The sequence below is a fragment of the Papio anubis genome, chromosome 3, assembly GCF_008728515.1.
Source record: "Papio anubis isolate 15944 chromosome 3, Panubis1.0, whole genome shotgun sequence".
Classification (NCBI taxonomy): Eukaryota; Metazoa; Chordata; class Mammalia; order Primates; family Cercopithecidae; genus Papio; species Papio anubis.
This window is the reverse complement of record NC_044978.1, coordinates 111,399,165-111,421,701: the sequence shown is the minus strand read 5'-3', so window position 1 is coordinate 111,421,701 and position 22,537 is coordinate 111,399,165. Positions and strand designations below refer to the sequence as shown.

The following is a 22,537-nucleotide window of genomic DNA, read 5'->3' as shown; positions in this document are numbered from 1 at the left end:
TATAATTTAAAGTAATCACTACTTTGTAATTTTTACTAATTTAGATGTTGTAAAAGGCAATATATTTCTGAGAATTTTGTTTTCTTTTGATTTAAGAAAAATGTTAACATGAGAAAAATAATTCTTACTTGATTTTAATTATTTAATTATAATTTCATTTGATGTGAAATTTTTATCTATTTAAGATGTGAGCAGCTATGTTTTATTCTTAGTTTTGAATTCTTTGTTAGTTTCTTATTTACATAGTTGGCTTTCTCATAGTATACTAATATTTATGATCATGTACTGCAGAGATTGGGATGGACTTAATTTTACAGGAATGAAGTTCTTCCCATTCTGCTAAAATGGCTTTTGATTGTTATTTAATATAATTCATGCTTTCTGGGATTTGGAATTTTTGAAATCCTCATTTCAGTGACTTCTAAGTTTTTTCCAACTGATGCCCAAAGATTAGTGTTCCTTTGCCTCCGTTCATTTACCCAAGGTATAGGAGAACAGAGTAGGCCAGAGCAGAAGGAAAGACAGCGCTGGAGATGATGCTCTGAATGCTGCTTGCTGGGACCACAGACAGTCTGAAGATTCTGCCTTTCTTGTTTCCAAGGAGCTGAGCTAGTGGAAAAACGGAAATAAGGATGTGATTTTTCTTCAGATTAAAAATGTCTGATAACAAAAGTTGATTACCCTGTTTTATGTGGAGAAAAATCCAGGTGTAGAGAAGATATTATACTTCTCTTCAAGACTAAGTACCTTTAAAATAGTTTTAGATATCTGGATTTAATTCCATATGCTTCAATTTTGCTATATTTATATGATAGATACATTTAAATAAAGCATGCCTCCTCTATATTTTGCTCAGGATTTTGGACAGAGCTGATAAATTCTTTCACTCATTTACTCAACATACCTTTGTTAAATGCTTACTTTTGCAGGTATTTGTACTGGAAAATCATAATTTACTTCATAAAATTCAAAATCTAACTTTTGGAGTCCTCAATTTGATACGGTTTTATCTATTTAGTGTAGTAAAATACAGCATTAGATACAACACACAAAGCGGATGCCCATGGCAGAGCAGTTACTTGCCATTGTCTCTCTTTTTTCTGTCTCTCCCAGAGGAAACCTCAGGTTTGAGCTGTTTCATTCAGACCCCTTAGGACCAGGATGTACATTTCCCAGACTACATGTGTGAAACTCATCGCCATGGAATAGAACAAACACAGTTGCTCCATAAGGTCTTTTTAAATACTGTGTTCCAACCAGTTGAGCTAAACAATCTCAGATTTTGAAAAGAGTATGTTTTTTGCTTAGAAGAGGAGCAAACTCAACAGATTTAACAAATTTTAATATTCCAAAGATTAAAAAAACAAAGAATTTCAAGGTTAACTAGGAAACTACAATATTTTTCTTGAGGCTGTTTAATCTGAGCCTGTACTTCAGAGGTGATTTTATGTTTCAAGTTTTAGGGTTCTGACCTGTTTTCCTTTCTCAAAACAAACATGCTAACAGTTTAAAATCAACCATGATGATTGCTAGTAAATATGCACTCAGACCTGACCTGGCTGTGCAAATAAAGTCCATTCTCCGTGGTGATCAGAAGCAGCAATGTCTCACCATGGAAGGTGGCTAGCTGCATTTACAGACTGTACAATCTAATTCCTCCTTCTGCAAATGTTGATTAAGCTGAAAGAGAATCGTTTGCAAAGCTAATTCAATAGTACCATCTCCTCTCCTGAAAGACCGGAGGATGATGTCACTATCACATGAGTCCATTAGCTATCCCTGCAGCAAAACCCACCATCTGGCCAACTGGCTTGGACTGTGCTGATTGGACTGGAGCCTTTTCTAGCACCCTCTTTTGATGGTGAGTGTGAGAGTAAGAAGCTGGGAGAGGCAGATGGACAACATAAGACTGCTGTTATCTCTTAGGGAGCCAGGTGAACCCTGAGTGCTTCCTGATAGCAACAAGATTGTTGCACTGATTGTCTATTTCTTAGCATTGGTAACAGAAGACATGGTCATTTATGATCAATATGATAGGGTGGACAAATTAAAACAAACAAACAAACAAACAAACAAACAAACTCTTCCTTATAACCCTACAATCTTTGACTTTTGATCCTGTCATTAGACAACTAATCTAGGAAAGTCACTGAAGCATCACTTTAAGTAGCAGTGGATGAAGTATTTTCAAAATAACAACTGGCCTAAGCCAAGAATCAAATCTATGCTTGCTCCATTATTGTTCTCTTATGTCAGTTCTGATGGTAGTTCCTGTTTTAGCCTCTTGGAATTAGAGTTAGAATTGTGACTGAACAATTGGGAATAGAGGGCAAAATTGAGTATTCTGCTGCCTTTGTTAAATCTCACTCCGACTTAATTGCTGCTAATTATGCAGCTGCTTGTTGTTGCATTTCTATCCACTTCTGCATCTGAACACAGAAGAAGGAAGATGTAGGGAGGATCCAAAGTAAGGCTCCAACAAAACAGCTGATCATAACCTGCATGCAAAATTGAGAATTTGTTTTCTTTTGCTTTTATTTTACATTTTTTGAAAATTATGATTCAATAACAGAATATAATCAGTTATCAAAAGCAATGACATTCTGTTGTCAGCATCTGAGAGCTGTTGATATGATCACTGTTGGGTGGAATGTTTAAGTATGATTCCTACAGCAAATAAGAAAAGTGACTCAAATTACTGAAGATACGAAATAAAAGATTTGAAAAGCAAGATTGAGAAAGAGCTTCTTTACTGGTCCTTATTAGTGTTAAAAAAGGCCACACTAACAAATCAGGGACTCAATATCAGGTGTTCGGCCATGTAGGTTTTGAATACCATGTGATAGTTAGCTTACTTTGACAGGAGCAGTACAGTCTTACTTGTTTGGTAAAATAACAAATGTTCCCATTATTTTGGATTGTATATTTATTTATGTGATTTTGCATCTCAAGTGCACAAAAATTAAGCTTCTGCTAAATAAAGTACCATTAATTAGTGACTCTACTGTAATTGAATCAGTGGTCAGTGTAATATACCTAAAAGGCACTATGAAATTTTAAGACATTAATTTACGACAAGAAGAGAAAAGGATTAGGAACATAAACATATTTGCACATAGATGGGGGGCAGAGGCTAAATTGGGTGAATCCCTCCAATTTTTTTCACTTCCTCCTCACTCTGACCTTATTCCAACATGGCCTCAGGCTCTAGATTTCTACCAGATCACATGACAGAGGCCTGTGATGAGAAGGAACCACTTGAGTCTTTTTTTTTTTTTTTCCAGAACCAAGCCAAGGAATTCAGTCATGCAAAAGTTTACGCAATTGACAATATTCATCATGTCCCCTTGTTTACAATTTTAAGATGCCAGTCACAAGCAAGGACAGTCAGCACTGCTTTGGTGTAGATGGAACACATGGAGATGATGGAACTGCAGGACGCTCAGAGACAGATAGTTGATCAAGAGTGAAGGGCAGTAGCTACAACTGAGTGCCTATAAGGTCAAGGAATGTGACATAAAAGAGATCTGTGGATGTAGCACAACCAGTCAAGGACAACTTTGGGGAAGATGTAAATTTTAAATGAGATTTCATAGGAAGATTGGCAATCTTAAGTAGGGAAAAAATGTTTTCCTAAAGTGAATAAATAAGCATGGAGTGACAACTACATGTTGTGTTGTAAGTTTTTCTATTCACAAACTTTTTTTCTTTTTTATTCTTCTGTTATACAGAAGTTCCCAACCCCCAAGTCATGAACTGGGACTAGTCTGTGGTCTGTGGTGAACTGGGCGGCACAGCAGGCGGTGAGCAGGTGAGTGAGTGAGCGGAGATTATGGCCTGAGCTCTGCCTCCTGTCAGATCAGTGGCATTAGATTCTCATAGGAGCCCAAATCCTATTGTGAGCTACGCGTGCGATGGATCTAGGTTGTGTGCTACTTATGAGAATCTAACTAATGCCTGATGTCCTGAGGTGGAACAATTTCATCCCAAAACCGCCTTCCCACAACTGGCCCACGGAAAAATTATCTTCCACAAAACTGGTCCCTGATGCCAAAAAGATTGGAGACTGCTGCTTGTCATATAAGGATAATTATCCTCATTTTACAGAGGAGGAAATTGAAAGTCAGATATACAGTGACTGAAACAGCTAAAAGTGATGAAAATTAGAGCTGAGGTGTTGGTCCTTACAGCCCTCTACTTTAGTTGCACCCCAGGGCTCTGTCCTGGTAACATACAAACAGAGGCAGTGCCAACACTGGAGGGTGGAAGGCCCAGGCCTTCATTCTGACCCCAAGGCACCCCGTACCTTCCACAGTGCTTGCTGTCATCCCTACTACTATTGCCTGCCCACTACTCCTCTACTGGTCCTAGAGAAAGCCATAAAAAGATGGTTTCATACTCATGAGTTCTCCCATGCAGGCACTGATAGAACTTGATAAGTTGATTCATGCTCTGTAGTTCTCTTCACAGCAAGCAGCTTGTCTCCCTCTCAGCTTTCACCTTCAACGCCCTGCGCAGCAAGCCTGTGGCAGCTCTGCTCCTCAACTGTCAGACAAAAGGGGAGAACAAAGCAAGACTGTGATGCAATACTCATGTTAGGTAAATCTTTCCCCAGCTAGTACTTTCTGTCCTGGGATTATTTTGTGAACACAGATTTTGTTAGAAAGCAATTGATCTGAACATCTGGGGGCTCATGCACCGATATTAGCTCCTTCTAATTGCTATAATGTGGTTCCATTCTGATTTCATGCAAGCAGTGCAGTCTTCACGCACAAACTATTGATTAATTAGACATTTAAGGCATTTGAGAATATTGGCTGAGTGCATTTGTGGTTTCCTAGGATTTCTCCTTTATTTTCCCTGCCTGAACTTTTCCTTGTTCCTTCACCTCCCCCTTACCTCTTGCCATGCCAATCAGTCTCTAAAGCATTCACTTTATAAACAGAAAGTCAAAATGGTGCTTTACTATTTATCTGGTAACTCACATTGGAATTTGGAAGAGTGGCTGATGTGAACGATGGCTCACAAGAATGTTATTTTTTCTTCTGTACTGAATAGTCTCATTGAAACAGATTTGGATATGAGAATGGTACTTACATAATAAATACCCAAGCTGGTTGGGTTAGCAGATTGTTTACATGTGGGCACACGTGTGTGGCTTGTTACTGCATGGCTGCCCATTCCTCCAGGAGAGGCTCTGTTGTTATGTGTGTTACGAAATTTCAAATAAGGGAAGAACAACAGCTGTAATGGGCCCAATCCAGTGATGGCAAAAGGTGAATAAAATGACTCCCTCTGGGAAGTAAAATGCTCATTTAGTGTAGGGAAATTATCATTTCCAAGTAGAACATTTGGCTTCCTGAGAGTGAAAGTGTCGGCACAGCTTGATAATAACACCTCAGGCTGTAATAGTACCCTTTCCCCTCTGAGAGTTAGGCTTTTTCCCTCTCAATTCACCTCTACAACATCTTTGCAAAGCGAGTAGGCACAGTTGTTATTGGCCATGTTTTATAGATAGAGAAACTGAGAGTCTAAAAAACTCGGTGATTTGTCCTTGGAAGCCCAGAAATCAATCTAGATATCGGTTTCTCAGCCTTGGTGCCGTTGATATTTTTGAACCGGTAATTCTTTGCTCTGGGGGTTGCCCTGTGTGCTGTAGAATATTAGCAGCATCCACTAGATGCCAGTAATGCCCCCAGTTGTGATTACCAAAGATGTCTCCAGACACTGTCAGATGTCCCGTGGGAGGCAAAATCACCCCCAGTTCAGAAACATTGATCTAGATTGGTGGGCCTGGGCAGTCTTGTAGCCTTTAGGAAACCTGGAGCAAAATTTGGAAAAATAAAAATTTGCCCTTGACCTCCATAGTTTCTCCTATCTGTAATAATAGTACATATGTAAGATTCATTATTATAAAGCCTTTACACTTGTCCTGCATTATTCATGATTTTACATCCTGCATTTTCAGTTACTGGTGGTCAACCAAAGTCTGAAATTAACAAATGGAAAATTCTAGAAATAAACAATTCATAAGATTTAAATCGCCTGTCATCATGAGTAGTGTGATGAATTCTCAAGTATCCCACTTCATCTCTTCTGGGATGTGAATTATTCTTTGTCCAGGATATCCACACTGTCTAGGCTCCCTGTTTGTTCATCATTTAATCATTGTGTTTGTTATCAGATCAACTGTAATGGTATTGCAGTGCTGGTGCCAAGTAACCATTATTTTACTTGATAATGGCCCCAAAGCTCAAGATTAATGATGCTTACAATTCAGATATGCCAAAGAGAAGCCATAAAGTGCTTCCTTTAAGTGAAAAATTGGAAGTTCTTGACTTAATAAGGGAAGAAAAATAATCATATATTGCGATTACTAAGATCTATGGTAAGAATGAATCTTCTCTCCATGAAATTGTGAGGAAAAAAACAAAAGGACTTCTATATAGTATCTATAAAGTTCAGTACTATCCTCAGTTTCAGGCATCCACTGGGGGTCTTGGAACATATCCCATTTGGATAAGGAGAGACTACTGTATATACATTAACTTCAATTCTATTTTAATCACATTTTACACATAGGGAAACAGAACCACAAAAAGGTTAGTTCACTTGTTCAAATTTATACAGCTAGGAATCAGGGTTGGCTTCAAGGGCATTTTGACCTAAGCAGCTGCACAGGATCCCATGTTTAGAAGGGTGTCGTACTTGGTTTAATGATCTTGCTGTCCTTATATTGAAACTATTAATTAGTTTTGAACAAGAGTTTCACATTTTCATTTTGTTTTGAGCTCCACAAATATGTAGCTAGTCCTGCTAGGAGGCAAAATAGCCAGGATTTGAGTCCAGGGAGTTTGAAGACGATATACTTAACCTTTTTTTTTACCATACAGCCCCCCATTCTTTCACATGTTTGTTCATCAATTTACTTATTCAGTAAATTGTCCTGTGAGTTGATTATAAACCAGGCACTAGACTTGACAGTGATGGAACAATAGAGGCAAAACAGATCCTGTCCCTTCTCTTATGAAGCTAGCAGCCTCAGGAAGGATGCAGACCAACAAACAGGTATTCGCAATTCAGCATGGTATGATAGGAAAGGTCTAGTTGCTATGGGAACGTATATATAGGAAGGCACTTAACACAATATAGGGGGATCAGGAAGGTTTACAAGCTGAAGCATAAGGGCTGAATAAGAGTTACATAATCAAAACTGGAGAATGAGTATGATCTAAGCTAAAGGAAATGGCAGTATAAATGCTTGGGAGTGAGGAGGAGTGTGACACAATTGGGGAATTAAAAATAGCTTAGTGTGAATGGAATGTTGAATTAGTCAGCTTTCACTGTTGTGGTGCAGTAACAGCCCCACCATGTCGGTAGATTATTACAATAAAGGCTCACATCTCACTCTGTAGGTGATGTGCTATTGGGCTGTGCTGCTGCTCCCCGAGTCTCCATTTCAGGACTAAGCCAGGAAGAGCAGTTCCTAAATGTAACATGCCATTCTTGTGATAGAAGAAAAAGATGGAAGTAACTGAGCCATACACAATAGCTGAATCTCTTTGGCTCATATTCCATTGGTTAATCAAACATGTGGCCATGGTCATCGTGGGTAGAGCAAGGAAGTATCCTGCTCTCCTAGGAGGCATTATAAGTCACATAGCAACGGGCAGATATGTTATAGTTCTCTTAAAGGGAGAGCAGAGACTAACTAGGAACAATAATATATTCTACCAGGTAAGAATAGAGGAGGGGAGTGGTATGAGAAAGGTTTTGGAAATAATTAGGAGCTAGGTTATGTAGTTTTATAGAATATATTAAAGGCTTTAGGTGCAATTCATTACTCCTTTTCATTGTGTACTCATTATTTGGTCCTACGTGTCCTACTCAAAATCTGCTTTTGGAAAACAATAATAATAACAACAGAGACAAGCAAAACAAAACCCAAAAATGATAATGTCATTACACACTAAAGACCAAATTATCCATTTTAGGGTACTTATCTATTATAGGGTACTTTTTACAGAAACAGAGGAAAGAATCAATTATAGAGTGTCAGTCACTGATGTACTAGTGAATTTTGATTCCATCTATGGAGAAAGATATTTCTTGGGGTTTTGGAAATCACACCTTGTTGACTTTTAAGTATGGTTCTACTGTTAAGACCAATCCAGAAATATTTACTAATTGCATTCTACACTTTAAGAATTGTGGAGATTGCTGAATTCACATCTTCAAAATTCAGTCAAGATGAATGAGAGGCAGCCTGATAGACTGAAAAAAGCATGAATCCTGTCCTCCGCTAGACCTGCATTTGACCAAATTCATTTAGTTAATACCTGTATGAATTTGGGCAAGTTATGTGACATCTTTCACCTTGGTCTTCTCATTTGTAAAATAGGATTATTATACCTTCGTCACAACCACAGATCCAACAAGAACAGCAACTTTTATTGGATACTGCTTAAATTTCAGGCACAGGCACAGGTCTAAAAACTTTTCATTATGACTCTTAAACTTTGTCACAACCCAATGAAGTGAATACTATAATTTTACAGAGGAGGGAACTGGAAATTAAGGTGTTAAGCAACCTGCCCAAGGTCAGACATTCAGTAAAGCATGGAACCTGAAAGTGAGCCCAGCCACACAATGACCGAAGTTGAACTCTTTGTTACCAGATAATAAGAATAGTAATGAAAACAATAATAATAACAAGCCAGACAGTATTCCAAAATGTTTAAAATATTAGATTATTTAATTCTCACTGATACCCTTTCAGGACATGAAAGTGATATAGAATCTCAGGTTCAACATTGTGTATATATATATAAACATGTATGCATATATCTATTAATCTATGTACATCTCTATATTAATTAAGCATTTTTTCTTTTCTTGGTCTCTTACTGTAAGTGAGGGAGGTACATTAGGCTGTTTAATTTATTATATATTACCATATTCAATGGAAAATGCTAACCTCCAAGTTAGAGAAAACTTGATAGAAAGCTTGTTAACATTGTTTGACAAACTCCTCAGAAGACTCTTGTGCATACTGATATTTCAGAAGTAGTCTTATGAAGAACAAAAAAAAAGAGGAGATAAAATATCTTAAGTTGTCAACAGATAGAGATTTAACAACTATATGCTACTTTCACTGTGTCTTAGGGTTTAATTTAGATTTAGCAACTACTATGCCACCTGCATGTTAGGATGTTTAGTTTAGTTTAGTGGCCAGTAATTAATAAGCCCAAACAATGTCATCGTCTTCAGTTCTTGACCTAATTTCATGATTTAACACATAGAATTGGAATATTAGCTACTGTGCAAAATTCAGCCATAAATATTTAAGGATATTTACAACTTGGTTTCATGCTCCATTAAAATATATTTACTATTTGTTGTTTAGAATTAAAAAGGAAGTCTGAGGTCTAAATGTTTAATGTTTAGATTAGGCTAGTCTAGAAAATTCATCAAACCAATTCCGTGGCATAGTGGATATGGTTCTCTTACAAAATTGAATGTATACTATTTGTGTTATAGGAAGTTGAACCTCAAAGCATCGATATCACCTAGGAGCTTGGTAGAAATGCAGAATCTCAGGTCCCACCCTTAATTTGCTGAATTAGAATCTACATTTTAACAAGATGCCCAGGTGATTTACATGCACATTAAGCCGGAGATGCAGTGCTCTAAGAAACCACTTGTTCCTAGACAGTATAGCTTAAATATAGGCTTAGAACTGTTTATTTACACAGGACTTGTAGATTTCCTTTGTGGTTAAAAAATTTAAAACTACAGTTAAGAGAAAAGAGTGGTCCTTGCAATAAGCTAACAAAGAAACCAGGAGCCCTTGAATATTAAGATGCTTGATACTTGAGGACTGCAGCAATTGTTGTCTAAACTAGAAAAGTATCTGGGCAGAATTGACAATGGTTCCATAGACTCCTGGGGATAGTCACTTGAATGATTAATTATTAATTTTTAAAAAGAAATTTTTTTTCCTGCTGTGCACTATACAAAACATAATATATATTAAATATAAAAGAATCATAAATGATAAAAGCATCTGTATGCTTAGAAACTTGGTAAAGGAGATAGAGTAAACGTGTGATGGAATCATTGTGTTTATGTCAATAAATGAGAGTTAAAATATTTTTATAACTTTTTTTCAGTACAATAAAGAGAGGACTTTTGGAGACAGATAGTAAATCAATATTGTTTTAATATATAATATATAATGAGAAAGAGTAATGTGATCTAGAATATTTGTATCACCAAAGACAAATATCACCATTAACATTCAGATCTGAGAGGAAATCAAGTGTCAAAGAGTCCCCAAAGGAAAAGAGAATTCCTTCAAATTATTCAAAGATGAACTGGAAAATCAGTTGCTTTGTATAACTGGGAGTGTACTAAATGTGTTCTGATATGGAAATTGTATTCAATTTCTAAACATCTCAGGTTGCATGAACTGGGCAAAGCTATAATTAGTGACTGTGCAGGCATATTACCTGGATTAGACTTTGATGAAAACATCGCTTCATTGTGCATTTCTTGTGCCAGAAATGCCTATATGAGGAATGACATATGGGTTTTGTAAGTCAGACTCATAATCACTAAGCCCAAATAACTTCATGATCATCTATTCTCGAACCAATTTCAAGACTTAATAAGTAGGGTCAGAATATTGGCTCCTGTGCAGATTCAGCAACATATATTTAAGGATATTTATATTTTGACTTCATTTACAGGTAATTTTGTCTTTAGTGAATCCCTTTTCTTAAAGGTGGACTACTTTAACGGAAGCTATTAAGATGAGAAATATTTTAAAACAGTGAAAAGTCCCTAGCCTAGTCATTAATAGATAAAATGTAAATTAAAAACAAAAGCAAAAACTTAGAATCCATTTACCTAACCATTGTCACTCTTTTGGGGGAAGGATAGACAGATCTTGGAAGAACCTATATAATGAACTTACAAAGTAACTATTCATCAACTAGTGGTGGACTACAGTCCTATAAATACTGGTTCAGTATCTTCTTAGCCATATAGGCATTTAGCACTGCACTACAATTATTTTGACACTATAGATGCTTGTTCACATTCTGTGATTTGATCCCTGCAGGAAGGACAACTTTAAGTATAGAAGACAGAAGAAAAATATAATTTCCCACCTCTCTCTGCTCATTTCACACCTTCTTGAATGAACAAAATTCGTTGTTTCAGAATATACATTTAATGATGTAATAAGTAATGTACTACCAAAATGCCAAAATAGATGGACTAGGGAGAGCATCAGTCATCCCTGGGAGATGCTTTAGGCCCAGAAAATGACTTCCTATGATCCCACCTGTGATGAGATGAGACCTTTTCTTAACCCATGAAATAATCTCTCTTTTTCCTTTCTTGTGTTTTTTCTTTCTGTCCAACAAGAAAAACAAAAACACAAATAAAAAAATGAAAAAAAAAAAAAAAAAGAAAAGCAAAAAAGAAGGCAAAACAACACAAAACCACCAAACCGGAAAAACTGGAAAACCCAAAGCTTCTAACCTGTTTACAGGGAACCAGATAGTATTTCCTGGGACATGAGATGAATACGAAATGGCATTTTTTTGTTGTCACTTTGGGTACAGAGGTCGAAGGTCATTATCTAACAGGCATACAAATGGAATCAATCTCTCCCTCAAAGATCCTGTCAGATGCACCTGAGCCTTCCCGGGGTGTTTGCAGAGTGGTTCATGGTCAAAGGCAGGAATGGATATTGGCACTCCAGGAGAAACTATATTTTCCTGTCGATAGACAGAAGATTGCAGTGTCCTAGACAGGTAATCAGTTATCAAGGACCACAATTAGTTCACGTTTAAACATTAACAGGTGGGGCAGGAGACAAGTAAAATTTGTCATGTTTACTAGTTTCGCCAACAAGCAAAGAACTGCTTTATCCTTTTTAATCAGTTCTAATCTGTGCTTCTTTGTTATCTGTTTTGAAAGACATTGAATAATTTTTTCCCCCTGGCAAATTCTTGATGGATCCATAGAGTCAAAAGTCTATATTTCCGTAAGTATATATATTTTTAAAGTCTCCCATTTTTCTCTTGGCTTTGGTTGGCTATATGTGTGCACAAGTCAGTACCTACGACACCCAGTTTCTATGCCAGTTTGGTGAATGGTGTGGGGAAAGAGATTGCAAAAGGCTAAATCAAACTTTCCTCTAAGATTAAACAGTATGTGGTTTGTTAAGTTTTTTTTTTTTTTTTTTTTCCTATTCCACCATTAAAAGTAAAGAAGAATGGCTTGTCTTTTTTCTTCCTGATTAGAAGGCTTCACTGGATTTGTGGCAAATAAATTGACAAGTGAGGGCACTGATGACAAGAGAGTGATAATTGATGGTGGCAGGTGGGGGCCTGGTGTACTGGCATGTCCTGTGGAGGGTGAGCCAAGGACATCTATCAATCAAATTGGTGACAGCAGCCAGGGAGACTTAATTGGAGATTCATTGAACCTTTAATGTTGTAACAGAGAAAAATACGGACGCTGAAAAGGCTCCTGGGCTATTTCTTTTCCTTCCTTCCAACAATTCTCATTGAAAGAATGGAAAGTGGACATTGCTCCAGGGTTGAACATTCATTGTTTCCATCAAAGTTAATCACATTATTTTTTTAGGAAGCAAAGTAGTGAAAGTATTTACCATTAGTCCAACATGGAATGAAATCTATACCTGGAGCTTTAGGGATTCGACCGTTCTGTGGCTTTAGCATAATCAGGGATGCTTAGCAAGTGTTCAGACACTATGTGCTTAACACTGAGTTTCAACTAGGGTGCAAATATTGTCTGCTGGAGTGTGGATTCCAGACATCATAAGAAAAAAAGTCCTTTCCCTAATGTAATAATCTTCCCTCCATTCTTCTAAAAAGTTCTCTGTACAATCCAGATGTAAATGTTTTTCTTTTGTTGTTGTTGTTGCTGTTGCTGGAGATTCAAAATAATTTTATTTCTTATTTGGGAAAGGAAAGAACTCAGTAGGGCTATTTTCCCTTCAGGCACAGTACAGGAGGTTTTCCTTATAGTAGTGCAGGGAAAATCCCAACAGTTCAAGACACTGTATGTGGATATAATGTGTGAAAAGATAAGTAAGATGGTCTCTGTCATCCAAGATTATATATTTTCATATTTATGAGTTCAAACATTGATTTATTCATTCTAAATCATAAGTTTGGGCACTTACTATGCATAGTGATTTGTTAGGCCAAGTCTAAGATCAATAGGACCTAGTTATTTCTTGGAAGGAATTTACTGTTTAGTGAGGGAAGACAGACATATGTACTGAGACATTAAATATGGCAATGTTCTAGGTAAGAACTGAGAGTTGTGATATCACAGTCTAGGAGGGTAGAGGCTGCAGATATCAGGCCACTTAAGTGAGAATTTTTGTCTTTTGAAAATTGCTAGTATACTGTTTCAAAAAGATGGGAAAGAAAGTAAAGATCCTAGACTTGCTATGGCAGAGATTTTATACTTAATGGCTTCCAAATTTAGCCAAATGCTTGAGTCATAGACAGCAGAGAGGGATTATCTACCTCTTCCACCCCTTTCTCACAGTTTAAAATTCAGCATTTTGACATAACTTTTTTCTACAAGGCACTGAATACAAACATTTCCCTTTAATTACTAAATGGAGGAATAGTCTTTAAATCAGTAATTTTTAACTTTTAGTAATAGTAATTAAATTTTAGTAACTATAACTTTTGTAGTAGTAATTAAATAGTAATTTTAACTTTTTCATCGTAATTTTAAAAGTTTCCAGAATGTCAGCATGTTGTTCCACCCAGGCACAATATGCTTTTCCCTGTGCCAAGGCCCCAGTTCTGCATTTATTCTCCATATTATGCACTTCAACAATAGTTGGCTGCTTGAAAGTCCTCCTGTAGGCTGAACTGTAAATAGGCTACACATTACTCATTGTCTTCCTCTAGAATCTTGTGTCTCTTTCCCTGCATATTTACAGATGCCTTGAAAAGACAACTCGCAGAGGCAAAAATCACACGAATCGGGAAACTGTAACCTGGCAAAGAGTCTGGAGAGCCTCTCCTCATTATTGAGAACAGCTGCCACTAGCCAAGTGCATACTATACTTTTCAGAAAAAAAAAAAGGTCATTTAAAAGTAATTTGAGGCAGGTGGTATCGTAGAAGAAAAACATTCTATTTATTTATTTATTTATTTGAAACAGAGTCTCGCTCTTTCACCCAGGCTGAAGTGAAGCGGCATGATTTCGGCTCACTGTGACCTCTGCTCCCTGGGTTCAAGCGATTCTCCTGCCTCAGCCTCCCAAGTAGTTGGGATTACAGGTGCCAGCCACCACGCCTGGCTAATTTTTGTGTTTTTAGTAGAGACGGGGTTTTGCCATGTTGGCCAGACTGGTATCAAACTCCTGACCTCAGGTGATCCACCCGCCTTGGCCTCCCAAAGTGCTAGGATGACAGGAGTGAGCCATGATACCCAGCCAAGAAAAGCATTTTAATTAGAATACTTGGAAGATACATTTTGAAAAGGAAGATTCTAGATTAAAATTTTGTGCTATATTTCATTGTGCTTTTTTCATTGAAAATGTTGATATAGGAAGAATTCTGTCATCTGTATCCCATTTTTTCAGGCTCATCACGTCTTATAATTAACTTTCCTAGGGCCTAGAAACATGCTATTCCTAGGTTAGAATATTTTCTGTGGAATACAAATTATTCATAAACCATCAGCATGGGCAATGAGCCAGCTCAAGATTTTGTTAGAAACAAAAACACGAAAGTCAAAGTTAGAGGGACTCTTTTAAAGTATTTTGGTCAAATCATCAATGTGGTAATCAATTCTCCTTTAGAACATTTTCACCAAGTGGTCTTCAATTCCAAGTTTGTACATGTGCAGCAAGGCAGACTCCAACTCCCATCTATCTCTGCTGTATTCTACCTTTTAATGACTGTTTGTTAAATACTTTTTGTTAATGTTGGTAAGAAATCAATCTCCTTGTAGCATCTAGTCTCTGGACTGGATTCAGCATTTGTCTTTAGATATTTAGATTAAGCAGAAAAACTCCGCATGAAAGTTCCCCAACTGTTTGAAGATAGTTATTCTATCCCTTCCAAAACTCTAATTTTTTAAGAAATTAAACATTCTTCTTCCCCTCAGCCATCTTACCCATGTTATGGTTTTAAGTCCCTTCATTATCAAAATTTCTTTGCTCTGTGCTGACGTAATTATGATCCAAGTGTCTCTAGGTCCTTCTTAGAACATCTTGTCAAGAATTGAACACGACACCAGGAAAGGTTTGACCAGGTTTAAATAGAGCAGGGGAACTTTTTCTTCCCTTACAAGTTGCATCTCTTAAATTTTTTTTCTTGCTATATTCAGGCCTTTGATGGCTAATTTTATGTGTCAACTCACTGGGTCACAGTGCCCAGATATGTGGTTAAACATTGTGGACATTTCAGTGAGGATGCTTTTAGATGAGATTAACATTTAAACTTAACATTACACTTTGAGTAAAATAGAGTATCCTCTATTAGTGGATGGGCTTCATCTAATCAGTTGAAGGCCTTAATAGAACAGACGGATTTCCCCTGAGTAAGAAGTAATTCTGCAGGCAGACGTTCTTCAGAGTTGAACTGCAACATCAACTTTTTCCTGTCTCCAGCCTGCCGGACTACCCTGCAGAGTTGGGATTTACCAAGCCTCTATAATTGTGTGAGCCAATTCCTTAAAATAAGTGTGTCTCTCTCTCTCTCTCTCATACATATATGTGTATGAGAGAGAGAGAGAGTGTGGAGGTGTATAATACACACATACACATAACAGGATGTGTGTGTGTATTATGTATATATACACACACACATATATATGTAATGTATGTGTGTATACATAATGTATTATGTATATACACATATGTGTATATCTATATTATGTGTATATATACACACATACATGTAAATATACACACATACGTGTATATACATATGTGTATATGTATATATGCACATATATGTATATACATATGTATATACACACAATATATGTACATATGTATATACGTATATACACACGTATATATGTATATACGTATGTCTATATATACACATATATACACATATAATATGTGTATATATAATGTATTATGTGTATATATACACACATAATATATGTATAATGTACGTGTGTATATCTATATACACACACATAATACACACGCACACACACACACACATCCTGTTTGTTCTATTTCTCTGGAGAACCCTAATACAAATTCAAAATGACAGCCTGTATATTTTGTCATCTTGATTGTGTCATCTAATATATTTCTTTTCATCATCGGCTTTGTGTCATCTACAAATTTGACAACAACAAGAGTTGAGTGTATTCTTTTCAGTCTAAGAACAATGGATTTCCTTCATTTTAATTATTATAAAATTACCTTTGATGGAAATGGTTCTTCATAGAGAAGCTTCTACCAATCGTTGCTGATTATCTCAGTAAAAGGTTGAGAACGTTAACACTGCATCTCAGCTCCCCCTGGTGGACAGAATCCTCACAGACATTCTTCAATAGAATTGCTGAGTAGAGTAATAGATGTTATTGATAGAGTGTAAAGGCACATGGCTTACCTTAACCATCCTTTTAAACAGGTACTTAGATAACCATGAATGATGACACCCCTCTTGAGATTTTAACTACCTGTGAGACCCTGAGGCTCTCTCCTCACTGCGACGGACCATAATGACTTAAGGTCTTAATGACTTAAGGTCGTCACAGTGATGACTAAGTTGTATTATGAATATTCAAAATATTTAGAAAACAAATCATACAGACCTAATATGAAAATTATAATAATAGATTGTCTAGCCTAGAACTATAAAACACCATTTGCTAACACAATCTTTATTAAATGAGCAGTAATAAGGCATCTTAAATTTTATTTTTCTAATTCTATTGGAATTATCTTAATGTAATACTTGCTATCTACCATTAAGTTTTTTAAATTATAAACAAGTATAGCTTAAACTAAAGAAAAAAATTCTTATCTATATTAAGAATTACAAATAAAAGCTATGTATTGAGGGCCTATTGTATTACATGTTCCATAAAGCAGTTTACATAGGTTAATAGGCGTATATTCACAACAACTCTATAAGCTAAGCTGTTTTACCTTCATTCTGTATTTCCAGGTTGGCAAACTATGGCTTGCAGGCCAATATAGCTCTTGTATGGACATATTTTACACCCAGTGAGTTTAAAATGGTTTTCAAATTTTTAAATTGTTGGAAAAAAATCAAAAGAAGAATAATATTTAATGATATGTGAAATCATATAAAATTGAAATTTTCCTAAATAAAGTCTTATTGGCACACAGCTCTATTCTTTCATTTCCATATTATCTATGGCTGCTTCAATGCTATAATGACAGAATTGAGTAGTTACAACAGAGACATTGTGCTATGGAAAGCCCAAAATATTTATTGTACTATCTGGCCCTTTACAGAAATCACTTACTGATTCTGCTCTATCTGATGAGAGTAAGGCTTCATAGTTAATTTTAAGTGATTTCTTCAAGAGACCTGAGGATAATCAAAGCAATAATTTCTTTGTTACTGGTTTCTTTTATATCCCAAGTAATTGTGCAGTGAATTCTCCACTAAATATTAATATATGCATTTAGAGAAACAAATTGGAAATAGGATAAAAAGTGTTTTTTAAACAAATTTAAGTCAATATTTACAAGGTTTTTTTGTGTGTGTGTACACAAGAATTATATATTGGTAGAAAGACAAGTGACTGCAGTGTACAAATGAAATGGAGATGGAATGGACAGTTATAAACTCTTAAAATTCATAACCAGTCACTAAGATTTCATGGTTGTTCTATACAGTAGGAAAGCTTTTTGTCGCATCCTGGATTTGTGTATTTCCATTTCTAAGCATCAGTGATACGGTTCCATAATGTGGTATTGACAATGACATCTAAGAGGAGACATATAGAGATGCATAGACATGAATGGCTCCTGTGTTTGTGAAATGGTATCTGGAATTGAATAAGAAGATGCATGTGATATGCTTGGCAGAAACCCTAGTAAAATGTCAATAAGCAATAATCATCATGATAGGTGTTAGAAAATCATGGTTGACATATCTATAATTTATTGGTGATATCCCTGGAATCTGGACATTGGGACAGTCTTTCAGATCCTCAGTATGTCTTATAGCATGGTTTCTAGTGCTAGATGATGAGGATTCAAGATGACTTAGAGACAGGAGAAATGATTTTACTGGAAAATACTGACTAAATATATTTTTTCCTTTAGAAAGGCTACTGAACAACTAGAAGATGAACATAAACATGTTCTTTCCTTTTACATTTGCTCTCTGGAGCCAGGAAGGGTTAAGAAAGAGATACTTCTTTCCCCTTAGTTGGGATTCATACAGAAATCAAGAGTGGGAAGGGGCCCTCATTACATCAGACACAGCTACTTTAAGGATGAGGAATCTGAGACCCAGATAAGTAAAATAATCTGCCTAAAGCTAACCCAGAGTTAGTATGGGGCTCTGGACGATTTCATTATGTCATGATACCATTCTCTTCCAAATTCTAAGATTGGAAAATTTACCTCATATGAAGAGTGAATCTAATTTATCTTTATTCTAGTTTCCCTTCAAAGGCATGTCTTAATATACATGGCTAAGTCGTTTCAAAACCTCTAAGTCTAAGGTAATTTGCATTGCAAATTATTTCACACCGTAATATCTATCTCCGAGCTTTTCCTGAGATGTAAAGTCCTTGATGATAAAACCGACTCTATAGTAATAATAGAGGACTTATTTGTATTGAGAATGCAGACTTAAGTGCAAAGAGGGGCCAGACAAGTAATGACTGTATGTAAATTAGTAAAGGAGTAGGAGATGAAAGACAATAGGGAGTAGTGGAGAATGTGCTCATCTAGAAAAGAAATAGCTGAAATATGGACAGCTGTTACTCAGCCCCATCCTATAGTTACCATGCATGCATGATTTTGAATTTGCTAAATCCTCTCAATTCAAAGAAGCTGAAAATCTAGACTTTTAAATGTGGAAATGTTCTGATTTCCTTATTACTGTATGGGTCAAACAAAACACATCTGCATCTCTACTAAAAATAAGAATAAAAAAAGAAATTAGCTGGGCGTGGTGCGGGGCACCTGTAATCCCAGCTACTTGTGAGGCTGAGGCAGGAGAATCCCTTGAACCCGGGAGGTGAGGTCGCAGTAACCTGAGATCGTACTACTGCACTCCAGCCTGGGGGACAGAGAGGAAAAAAAAATCTGTGGACTGGTTTAGACCTTCAGGAAGTATCATCAGCAATGAAAAATCATGATATTTTCATTAAAATTAAGAGTTTTACATGCAATTCGGGTTGTAGGGTTTGTAGTTTAATATTTTATGATTCTTTTTCCTCTTTTTTTAATCCCAGGATTAATAGCATGCCATGAATCTAGCCTGTAGATACAGCGTGGCTTTCTGGCTCAAACTTAGATTGCATCAAACAGCTCTGCTTTTGTTTTCTGCTTGAAAAAACTGACACTTGTTATGGTTACACTCACTGTGTGAGCCATCCCCTGTTGACTTCAGGACAATCACTATAAATCTCTATTATTTCGCTGTTATTGTCTTGTTATACTAGCGCTGTTGAGGCATCTTCTCAAGGGAAGTGAGCCCAGGTGTGCACATACAGAACAAGAAATACTCTCCCTTAAACACATAAATAGCTATTTTATTTGACACAACACACATAAATGTTAGTGTAGCCAAAGGAATCTTGAACAGTTATTTGCATTGCAAATACTTCAAAAACTGGGGCAAAGGTATCAGCTCAATCTGCTAGCCATTTGAGTTTCATTAGTTCCGAAGGTAATCCATATTACTTTTATTTTTTTCCAGTAATAAGAATTGAAATGAAATATAGTGCCTTACAATCAGGCTCCAAGGCATAAGAATTTCTCATAAAAAAGAATATATTCCTGTTTCCCCATGAAATTCAGTTATATAGACCTCCTTTTATGGGTACTCTTTCTTTATGGCCCTATTCAGAGAAAATTTGCAGGGTTAAGCTCTCTTGTGCTATACATTCATTGTTTTGATATACAAGCCGATGGAAGACTGGAACAGTGCTTCAGCAGTGCTTTCTCAGATATCTGGGCATGAGGGTTTGAAGATCCCCAAGGCAAAAAGTTATGTCAATTTCCTCAGTTGCATGTGTGATTAAGGGGTACCTTTGATTCCAGTACTTGCCAATTCATGATGTGGCAAAAAAATTATATAAAACACAATTGCTTTATATAAAGCAAAATTGACAGATAGGAAGTTGTGTTTTAGAGGCCTCAATATAACTGAGGAAAGGTTTAGTAAAAGCTGGAAGCTCAGTTTCATATAATTGACAGAAAGCTAAATCTATATTTCTAAGAGTTAAGTAAGAAAGAAAGCAGAGATTTGGGGGGCAATTAATTTTTCTATGTAAGTATGTATTTATTTGGTTGATGGGATCCCTGGTGAATTTCTGACTAATTTTTATGATTTTATAAATTTAGTAAAATGTGAAAAAGGAAGCAAAAATTACCCACATGCTTAAAGCTTTGGGGAAAAAGATATAACAACCTGAAACAATCACTCTCCACTTTACAGTACTATCTTCACACTCATATAAATATGAATAAAATATTTATCTGAACATACAGTTATTTTTTATTTTATGAAAAATGAGATCATACTTTTTATTGCTGTTTTAGCTTAAAATATACATATTTAATAACATTTAAAAAGTAAACTTAAAGAAATTGTGACCCAGGCGGTTTGGTGACATATACTGATGTGCATCTTCCCCAAACCCCAAGTTAAAAGAAATGGTAAAAGTCAGTAATCCTCTAATCACAAATCCTCTGATTTTGTATAAGCTTCCAGGACAAAGGAACTTTGTGCCCTTTTCCATAAGGAACAAAGAGGGCCCTGTGGGAACATTTTGCATTCGCATAGGTTTGGGAAGGAGAATGGAAAGGTACAGAAACAGACACATTAGCAAGCATATTGGTGGGATGACTGTAGTTGTGAGAGTTCTGAAACAAATGTAAAAATGGTGATGTTAGGAAGACTGAAGGGATGATATTTTTAGATTGCTTGAAAAGGAAAGGCCCAGTGGAAAAATGTACACTCATGCTGACACCTGACTGACAAGAAGAAGTGAGACACGAGGATTGCAGATCCTTCTGTGCAAAGGGTAAAGGAAGTGCAAATCCTGATATGAAGTAAATATCCTAGATATGTTATTAGTAAATAGCATCCAAAGGCATATTATTAGAATCATTGCATGCAGAGTTATTCCAGCAATGCAAAGATTTCATTCGGAAAAGTTTTAATGTAATTAATTACAATCATAATTACATAAAAACCTCCAGCGGGAAAACAATTTGATGATAAACAAAAGAATGACAACTTAAATGACAGGTGACTTTTAATAACTGCAGTGGAAGTCAGGTGATAGTAGGATGACATAGTCAAAATATGAAAGAAAATATCTGTTAACCTATAATTCTGTATTGAGCAAAATTTTATTTTTCAGAAAAAGAAAGAAATGCTTTTTTGAGGTAAACAAGAACTGAGATTTTACTGACAATAGAATTTAACTAAAGGAATGTCTAAAACTTCTCCTTTAAGAGAGAAAAGGATCATAGTGGAAAGGTCAGAAGTACCATATGAAGAACTTATGGTAAGCAAAGCAATGGCAAGCCTGTGGGAAAAATCTAAACCATCACTGACTGTAAAACAGTAACTATCTTGTCTAATTGGGAAAGGAAAAAAAAAAAAACCAAAAAAAAACTTAAGATAGAAATAAAATGTGAAAGGACGCCTGTAATCCCAGTACTTTGGGAGGCCGAGGTGAGCAGATTGCCTGAGGTCAAGAGTTCAAGACCAGCTGGGCGAAGATGGAGAAACCCCACCTCTACTGAAAATAAAAAAAATTAGCTGGCTTGGCGGCACATGCCTGTAATCCCAGCTACTCAAAAGGATGAGGCAGGAGAATCACTTGAACCCATGAGACGGAGGTTGCAGCGAGTCCAGGTCGCACCATTACACTCCAGCCTGGGTGACAGAGTGAGATTCTGTCTCAAAAAAGAAAAAAAAAGTGAAAAGAAAATAAAATCTCAAGACCCCAAACTCACTATGCCAAAGGGAAAAGTTAAGCTTGGAAACTGAGACACACACACACACACACACACACATACACACACCCCCCAAAAAAAAAACCCAACTCAACCCAAACCAAACCAAACCAAAACACGAGAAAACAAACCAAAAACTGACTTCCTTTTGTTTCCAAACAGATAGCTGTAATTTCACAGCTCACTTTATCTTATGTAAAATGTAGATTTACTGTATGCTAGAGGAATGCATAATTGACCCTCCCTTTTTGCATGTAAAATGTGGACTCAGTGAGTACTAATCAAAGCCTCATAAGAGTGTAATGACTTGCCT

The 22,537-nt window shown here is 36.3% G+C and overlaps 1 long non-coding RNA gene across 2 annotated transcripts; it reads right to left on the bottom strand.

Annotated features, from left to right (window-relative positions):
* Nucleotides 1-28: 28 nt before the first annotated feature.
* LOC108585963 lies at nt 29-17,738 on the bottom strand. Of its 2 annotated transcripts, XR_001902593.3 has the most exons (3): nt 16,459-17,738; nt 4,400-4,545; nt 29-609 (listed from the first exon to the last, which is right to left on the bottom strand). It is a non-coding gene; the product is annotated as an uncharacterized LOC108585963 (long non-coding RNA). The 2 variants fall into 2 exon arrangements; XR_002522095.2 differs by lacking the exon at nt 29-609 and having other exon boundaries at nt 3,266-4,545.
* Nucleotides 17,739-22,537: the final 4,799 nt, after the last annotated feature.